The 9,060-nt window shown below is 66.1% G+C and overlaps 1 pseudogene; it reads left to right on the forward strand.

Moving 5' to 3' along the window:
• The first annotated feature begins 2,252 nt into the window (after positions 1 to 2,252).
• LOC115338518 lies at positions 2,253 to 7,265 on the forward strand (annotated as a pseudogene).
• Positions 7,266 to 9,060: the final 1,795 nt, after the last annotated feature.

Consider the following 9,060-nt stretch of genomic DNA (forward strand, 5'->3'; position numbering starts at 1 on the left):
CGTGCAGACCCCGCGGACGCGCTGCCTGCAGGCAGAGCGGGGGGCAGAGGGAGCAGGCAGGAGCTGGATGCCGAGCAGATGGATGCCTACGGCAGGGGGGGAACTGGTCTTCCAGCCGCCCTGTGCCACCCAACCAGGGGGAGGGCAAAATGGGGCTGTCCCCTGGCACCCCAGCAGGATGGCCGGGACCCCTATGGAGCCGTGGGGGCTCTTGGGGGTCCCTCTGCAAAGCCCCCCCCCGGGCTACGGCAGGACCGGCACATCTGCAGCCCTCCGGCTGCATCCAGCTCCCTCCTCTTGCCCCCCAGCCGGGGGTGCTGCCAGCCCGGCTCCACAGACGCAGGGCTGGGGAGCTGAGAGCCCGTCCCGTCCCCGTCCCCAGCCCAGTGCCCAGTTTTGGGGTGCCTGCGCCCTCTTTTTCAGCAGGACCGGGAACCTCGGCCCCCCCTGATGCTGGCGGAGCGGAGCATCCCACCGGAGGCTGCTTTCCGACCAGCTCCCGGGGGGACCGGGCTGCCTCACGAGCACCGCCTGCGGGATCCGTCCACCGTCTCGGCAAACTCAGCCCCAAGTCAAACCAGGGGAGAAGTCCCTCTCCTCCGGAGCCACCAGCCCCGTTAAACGAGCAATTAGCGCCGCTCAGGATGTCACCACGCGGCTGACAGGCAATTCCCAGAGACAAGCGGGCTCCGCCGACTGTCCCCGAGGAGCTGTACAGACGCATATGCAGGGGAAGAAGGAATTTAGGAAACGGCCTTGTGATTATTCCTCGAGCTGATTTATTAACTCCGAGGTCTGACTTCTCGCTCAGGTCCCCTGGGGACACACGGTGCACAGAGAAGCCCAGGCTGCATGCCTGCCGAGCGAGCGGCTCCCTTCGCCCCAGGCCGGGGTAAAGCAAAACCCAGGAGAAACGGGACAGGTTTGAGGTGGAAACCCAGCAGGAAGCGGGACTTGGGGTGCTGCTGCTGGGAAGGTCTGTCCCAGTCCCATCCTTTTCCCCAGGGAGAAAAGGAAGGAGGGGGAAGAGATGAAGCCGAAGCGGGGGGGCAGGGGGGGGGTGCCCTGTTGCTGCCTCTAAGGGCAAAATTCAAGCCAGAAAAGGCCCAGCCTGACCCAGCAGGGAAGTGCCAAACTGGGTGTTGCACCTCAAAGCATCCTGCACTGAACCGGGAGGAGAAGAGCCCCGTGACGGGGCACACACCCCCTCCGGCAGCACGGGCTGTGCCCGCAGCTCTGCTTCCCGGTGTAGCAGGGGGAAAAATCAGCTTCACCCGTAGGAGGTGTACCGATAAAAGGGTTTGGGGGGGACGGGCTGCAGGGTTTGGAGGGTGTCCTCCCTGGGATACCAGACGCCCGCAGCAGCACTGGCGAGGGGAAGCCAGGAGAGGACGATGGCAGGACCGGCCTGGCTCATGCCTGGTACGTCCCCGTGCCATGGCAGCAGCTCCACGCCGGGACCCTGTGCGCCTTCAGCTCCCGCCCTGCTTCCTAAATTTAGGATTAAAGATCAGCTCCGAGTTTTCAAAGCACTCACAGTACCCAGCCATGGGCACCCACATGCAAAAGCAGTCTGGGGTCTCCCTGTGGCAGTCTGGGGTCTCTGGGGTCCCCTGTGCACGGGGACAGCCAAGGACAGCCTGCCCACCCCTTCCCAGCTGCACCCTGCTGCTCAATCCGGGGGCCTGGGGGAACCTTTCCCCCCCCCGGCAGGGGGGCTTTGCCATCCCTGACCTCTCCAGTGCACCCCAAGGCCAGAGGAGCATCCGTCCCCCACAATTTGGCAGCCCTGGCCCCGCACTGCCCCGGGGAGAGGGAGGAGGGGGCTGTGCCAAACCAGCCACAACCTCTCTGTGCGGATGGGACCTGCCTTGGGACCCCCCAGTTCGTCCCCCCACAGCGGCGCCGGCCGGCCCCTGAGACCCCGGAGGGATGGGGCTCACAGGGACCCCATCCTCGAGGTCCCCACTGATCCCAGCCGATGCTGGGGGGTACCCCCCAGCCCCAGCCCCAGCCCCAGCCGACCCCCAGAACTCCAGATATTCCCATGGGGTCCCCCCCATTCCCAGAGGACCCCCGCTTGAGCCCACATTACCCCAGCCAACCCCAGAGGGCCCCATCTGGTCCCGGAGGACCCCAGCTGATCCCAAGGGATCTCAGGCGACCCCCTGAGGGTCCCGGACAATCCTTGAGGCCCCCATTTGACCCCTCTGGGGGCAGGGGACCCCAGGCCCCCCCCTCCCCGATTCCCCAACCAAAATGGCGGCCAGAGCCTGCCCTCACCGCCTGCCCTCACCCAAGATGGCTGACGCGGGGCTGGGCGGGAGCGACGTCACCGCAGAGCAGCGCCCCCCCTCCCCAAGATGGCCGCGCGCACTCCCCGCCGCCGGCGCGTTGCCCTTAGCCAAGGTGGCGGAAGGCCTAGTGGAGGAAACGGCGCCGCGCCCTCTCCTAAGATGGCGGGCGCAGCGTCAGCGCACCGCCCCGGCGCCAGGCCTCACCGCTGCGCGCTGGGCGTAGGGGCGGGGCGGGAGAAAGCGAAAGTGGCGGAGGGACCGGGTCGGCCGCGGCGGCGGGAGCGGGAGAAGCGGGAGAGGGGAGAAGCGGGAGAGGGAGCTCCCGGCGGAGGCGGCCGGGCGCCGGCGAGAGGCAGACGGGCCCTGCTGGGCGCGGGACGCGCGCCCCCTGCCGGGCCGGAGGAGCCGGCCGGGGCGGCGTCGGGGGTCCCCCCTGTCCCCCCGGGCGGGGCTGCGGGACGCGGGGACCCCCCCCCAACCCCGGACCCCCTTCCCCGACCCCCCCCGGCCATGGCGCGGCTGGAGGCGGTGGCCAACGTGGCGCTGCGGGTGCCGGGGCTGGCGCTGCTGGACCTGCTGTACCGCTGGGACGCGGCGGCCCTCGGCGACCTGCTGCGGCCCCGCCGCGGGGACCCCCCCCTGCTCCGGCCCCCCGCCCTACGGGGCGCCTACTGCCTGGGTGAGGGCTGCGGCGGGACTGGGGGGAGAGGGGGGGGCGGCCACCCTGGGGACACGGCGGGGGCAGCCCGAGGGTGGACAGGCTGGGGACGGGGGGGGGCACCCCGAGGGTGGACATGTTGGGGGAAACGGGGACACCCCAAGGATGACCAGGCTGGGGACACGGGGGGGGACATCATGGGGACACCCCAAGGGATGGACACGTTGGGGGAAACGGGGACACCCCAAGGATGACCAGGCTGGGGACACGGGGACACCCTGGGGTGGCCAGGCTGGGGACACGGGGGGAAACCCCAGGGATGACCAGCCTGGGGATGTGGTGGGGACACCCCAGGGATGGACAGGTTAGGAACACAGGGGGACACCCCAGGGGACAGACAGGCTGGGGACACGGGGGACACCCCAGGGGTGGACAGTGTGGGGACACAAGGGGACGCCCCAAGGGATGACCAAGCTGGGGACATGCAGAGGCTGGACAGGTTGGGGACATGGTGGAGACACGCCGAGGGATGGACAGGTTGGGGACATCCCGAGGGATGGACACGTTGGGGACACAAGGGGACACCCAGGCCCTGGCCAGGCTGGGGACATGAGGGGACATCCCAGGGGATGGCCGTGTTTGGGGACAACCCAAGGGCTGGCCGTGCCTGGGATCTCGCCGCACCAGCCCCTGCGGACACCCGCTGGCTGTGGGGCTGTCCCCAGCGCCGGCGGACGCTGCGTCCCCAACGTTGTGCCCCCCGGCACCGCGTGTCCCCTGGCAGCGGGGACAGCTGTGGACCCGGAGGTGTCCCTCTCGCAGTCCCATCCTGCCCATCGCCACCCCGGCGCTGCGCTGCAGGTGACGGCCGTGTCACCGGCGGGGGCTGCCTGGCTGGAGGGGGGGCTCGGCCGGGCAGGGGGGCTCAGTGGGTCCGTCTCACCCCCCTGTCCCCCCCCATCTCCGCAGGCCACTTGCTGTGCCTGGTGGTGCTGATGCTGCCGGTGCGGTCCCTGGTGACGCTCTACCTCCACCTCCTCACCTGCGCTGCTGCTCGGCGTGGGGCACACGGTGGCCGGGTGAGTCCGGGGGGCTCGGGGGGTGGCCGTGCCGGGGCACGGCGGAGGGGGGGCCGGGGGCTGAGCCTCTCCTCCCCGCAGGGACTACGTCCGCCGCGAGCTGGAGTATGGCTTCCAGGGCGCCGTGTACAGTGACCCCTGCGGCGCTCGGCCGCTTCACCACCGCCCTCGCAGGTGAGCTGGGGGGGGTCCCAGCCCCCCGAGACGTCCCCTGTCAGGGGACGGGAGGTGGCACTGGGCAGGGTGAGGGTCTCCTGCGCTGACCCGGCTGCGGGAGCCGTCACCCGAGGGACGGCGTGGTGGGTGACGATGGCACGGCTGATCCGGATGGTCCGCGCCGCGTGGCGTGGAGCAGGAGGGATAGACGTGAGCCCTGGGGGGTTTCCGCTGCCCCCGCCACCCCCGGGGCTCGCAGGGGAAGGGGCTGGGTGGTCTCGGGGTGCTGCTTGTGGCGGGGCGAGGGCAGCAGCAGGGTTTGCCGTGGGGCAGGGCTGCCTGCAAGGCGTCCCCCCCCGGCCAGCGCCTGCCCCCAGCCCCCCATCTCCTGCGGCGGGTGCCGGTGCAAAGTGGCAGTGCCGGGGGAGCCAGGGAGGGGGCACGGGGGTCCCGCATCCTCCCGTGCGGGAGCATAATCATGGACTCAACGACAGATCAATATGATCGTAGTTGAAGACCCTTTACTAGAGCATCAGGCGTCATTTTATACATTGGTTACATCCGTACATGCGTTTAGCTATTTTACTATTGGTTACAGCAGATTATTCATGCACTGTCCACGCGCCTAGTTACACTTAATGATTGGTTATATCAAGACTGTACACGTGCATAAACATAAGACATAATTGGTTATACTAACTAAAACATGCTGAAACTTGTCTCAGTCTAATTGGTCAAGATAAACTGCCGAATTGAGGTTCTTTGTGCCAAGTTCCCTTTATCGTGGAATGCGCACCTGTGTTCTTCTAACCGGTATCTTTCTTATTTTTGTCTTCTTGTTTATTCTGTTCAAGGCCTTCTAAAGGCGTCTGGAATGCTCTTGTGACCGTTAGCTAAATATGTTCCCACACTCCCGCATGCCCAGGCGTCCCCGTCCCCTCCGCAGGCCAGCTCTGCCTGTGCGTCCTCTGCTCCCTCCTGATGAGGAGCAGGCAGCCCTGGCTGTTCGGCGCCCCGCTGCTGCCGGTGCTGGCTCGCCTCTGCGGCCTCCCCCTCCACGCCCTGCCCGTCCTCGACACCTTTGCCGCCATCCTCACCTGCCCTGGAGGTGCTTTACGTCCTCGGCTCCCACGTCCTCGTCCCCTTCCAGCTGGCCGCCGCCGCCTGCCGGGAGGTCGTGCAGGTGAGCGGGGCGGGGGGCTGCGGGATGGAGGGTCCCATGCTGAGCCCGGCTTGATGCTGGGTCGGCTGCAGGGCTGTCCCCTCGCACAGCCGGGCCCCCCCCCAGTACCCTCCTTGCCCCCAACGTGTGGGGCGGGATGGGGGCAGCTCCGCTGAGCATCCCGTCCCCGCAGGCGCTGGAGGTGTACCGGCTGGTCGCGCTGGGGGTGTCCCTCTGGAGCCAGCTGGCCATCCCGCTCCTCTTCCTCGTCTTCTGGCTGGTGCTCTTCTCCCTCCGGCTCTCCTCCTTCCTCACCTCCTCCAGCAGTCCCCTGGCCCAGCAGGGCCTCCTCTTCGTCCTCCTCAGCAGGTAGGGACCGGGGCAGGCAGGAGCTGGGGGGGAGGTCAGCCTTCCTCCAGGCGTGGCTGCGGGAGGAGGGTGAGGAGGGGCTGGGGCTCCAGTTTTGTGCTGCCTGGCCCCTGCCAGCATCCGCACTCACGCCTGGGCTCCATTGCAGCGCGGACCGAGTGCTGCAGCACGCCGTACTCCCTCATCGGCCTCACCTTCACCGTCTCCTACCTCGCCCTGGGCGTCCTCGACCTCTGCAAGTTTTGCCTGCTGGGCTTCGGCGCCTTCCAGAACGGCAACGTCATGCACAGGTGAGCCCGCGGCTGGCGGGGGGCACCGGCAGGCATCCCTCCTCCCAGCCCAGTTTGCACGCAGGAGCCCAGCACAGGGTGGGGAGGACAGGGGTGTCCCAAGGGATCCAGGGGACCAGGGGTGCGTCCCCGCGGGGTGACCGGGGCACGGCACACGCGGCGCCACGTGGCACGTGCCTGTGGCTGCCTGGCCTCACGCCCCGCTCCCTGGCAGGGGGGTGACGGAGGGTGTGACGCTGCTGCTGCTGGCGCTGCAGGACGGGGCTGCTCGACCTGCAGATCCTCCAGCGGACCTTCCTCCTCAGCATCATCCTCTTCATCTTCATCGTGGTGACCTCCATGCTGCAGTCCATGATCGAAGATAGCGGATCCCATCGTGCTGGCGTTGGGGGCCTCCCGCAACAGGTACTGGGGGAAGGAAGAGCAGCAGGATCCGGTCCGCTGTGCTTGGGGGGCAGCGGGGAGGAGCGGCGGGGTTCCTCCCGCCCTGCGTCGGGGAAGAGCCAGGCTGGGTCCCGTGCCCTCCACGTGCTCCCTCCGCCTCGGGTCCTCACTGCCTGTTTTTGGGCAGAATCGGTGCCGGAGGAGGAGGCTGGAGCGTGGGGTCCCGGGGAGGTGGGTGTTGCTCCCTGGGGTGGGCACGGCCCCGCTGAGCTGTGCCTCCCCTAGGAGCCTCTGGAAGCATTTCCGCGGCGTCAGCACGTGCCTCTTCTTGCTGGTTTTCCCTTGCTTCATGGCCTACAAGATCGCCCGCTTCTTCCACCTGGATTTCTGGCTGCTGATCCTGGTCTCCAGCTGCATGCTCACCTCCCTGCAGGTACAGCAGCTCCCGCTCCCCCCGACTGGGGTCTCGCTGGGCCCCCCGGGGTGGGCATCCCTGCCCATCCCATGCCCACGACCCTGCCCCAGTCACCCTCCCCCAGCCCCGACTGGGAACATTGGGTGGGGATGTGCGATCTGGCATCTGGTCACCGTCAACAAGGTGGACACGAAGCTGCCAGTAGGGAAGGAGCCGGCGGCAGCGTGGGACATGCTGCCAGCGCTGCAAAAGGAGCACCTCTGCCCCTGCGCCGCCTCCTCCCGCTGCGCTGCGCCGCCGGCCGGCCCGGGGACTCCTCCTGCGTCTCCTGCGCCGGGGCGGTGACCCGGCACCCCTATCTAAAGTGGGGCGGTGGGCGCAGTCCCATGTCACTCCGGCGGGGCCAGGCGGCCACCGGAGCCAGGGAGCCAGCATGGCCCGGCCCAGATACAGCGGGGGTCACTGGCAGGAGCCGGCGCGCACCCGCCGCACCACGATGCGTGGCATCCTGCGCCGGCCCTCGTCCGCCGGTACGGGATGAGGCGACACAAGCCCGCGGCACGCCGCCGCCGGCACAGGGTGCGGTGGTGGGATGCGAAACGCAGCGGACTGCTGCTGAGCAGACGCCAGCACTGGGCGGGGGGCTGCGGGATGGAGGGTCCCATGCTGAGCCCGGCTTGATGCTGGGTCGGCTGCAGGGCTGTCCCCTCGCACAGCCGGGCCCCCCCCGTACCCTCCTTGCCCCCAACGTGTGGGGCGGGATGGGGGTCAGCTCCGCTGAGCCCGGCCACCCACTGACTCCATGATGCCGGACTACGGAGGCCCTGGCTCCACCAATAAAGCTGGAATGCTGGCATGAGCTGTGTGTGTTCTGGCTGTGTGTCTCCCTGTGCGGCCGGCTGCGTGTCCCCCGCCAGTCGTGTCCCGTGGGTGGGCGTTCGCGTCTGATGGGATGGGGGGGGGGGGGTGTCCCGTGGGTGCGCCTGTGCAGGACCAGCACGTGTCTCCAGGGCTGGAGATGCCCCAGCCTGCCGGCTCCTGTGCTGGGTCTGACCCCCTGTCTGCATGTCCCAGCCCATCTCCACGTTCCCAGCCTGTCTCCACGTCCCCAGGCCACTTCCACGTCCCAGCCCATCTCCATGTCCCCATGTGGCAGGTACACCCCCCCGCCCCTGACAGCAAACGAAACTTCTCCGGGCAGGGAGGAGAGGTTACCACAGGTTACCTGGTTTACTGACTGGCCTGGTTTCTATGACCTCGAGACCTTTGTGAGCAGAGCTAAGCACTTTGAAGAGGCTGAGCTCAAGAAACTTCCTTAGTGTCAGTATAGAGATAGAGCACTGGCCATTTTTCTCTTTCAGCCATGTCTAACGCTAGCTGGATGGCTTTCACCTCTGCAAACTGACTCGATTCAACTTCTCCTTCGGCAGTTTCTGCAACTTGTCGTGTAGGACTCCATACACCAGCCTTCCGCCTCCGATGCTTTCCCACAATGCGACAGGATCCATCAGTGAACAGGGCATATTGCCTCTCATTTTCTGGCAGTTTATTATACAGCGAGGCTGCTTCAGCACGTGTCACCTCCTCCTCTGGCGACATTCCACAATCTTTGCCTTCTGGCCAGCCCATGATCACTTCTAAAATTCCTGGGCGACTGGGGTTTACTGAGCTAGTTTCAAGACATAAACCGTTGACCAAGTCTGAGACTAGGAGTGGACCCAGCCGCATAGTGGTTCTTGGCATAGTGGTTCGATGTGGCTTTTTGTGCTGTAGGAGTACAGGAGACTCTTACAGTGAACGGAAGAAGAATCAGTTACGACGAAAACTCGAGACCAACAAATACTTTGAGAAGATGCTAGATAGGGAAATAATGTATTAGAAGTACTAGGATTAGATATAGTAAAAGAATTTACTATTTTCTAGAAAAGGGGGGACTGAGACAAGGGGAGTCAAAAGAATCTCAGTAGACATAATAAAGGGGGATGAAAGATGATGTTTAGCGCTTCCGTTGTTGAAATTAGCTGACATAGAGACAGTCCTTGATAAGAAGAGCTGGTCCCAAGAACCAGCCAATGAGGCAGAGACAGTTCCTGATCAGAAGCAGGAGCTGGCCCCAAGAGCCAGCCAAGACTGGTCTTGCGGCCTGGGTGAATGCCAAGAAAGCACCGAGCCCGCGCAAGAGAAGAGGTCACTAGCGGTGACGAAGAGGAGTCATCTGTCTTCATCTCTGCGACCACCAGACGACCACCA

Source organism: Aquila chrysaetos, unplaced genomic scaffold (genome assembly GCF_900496995.4).
Source record: "Aquila chrysaetos chrysaetos unplaced genomic scaffold, bAquChr1.4, whole genome shotgun sequence".
In the NCBI taxonomy this organism is placed as follows: domain Eukaryota; kingdom Metazoa; phylum Chordata; class Aves; order Accipitriformes; family Accipitridae; genus Aquila; species Aquila chrysaetos.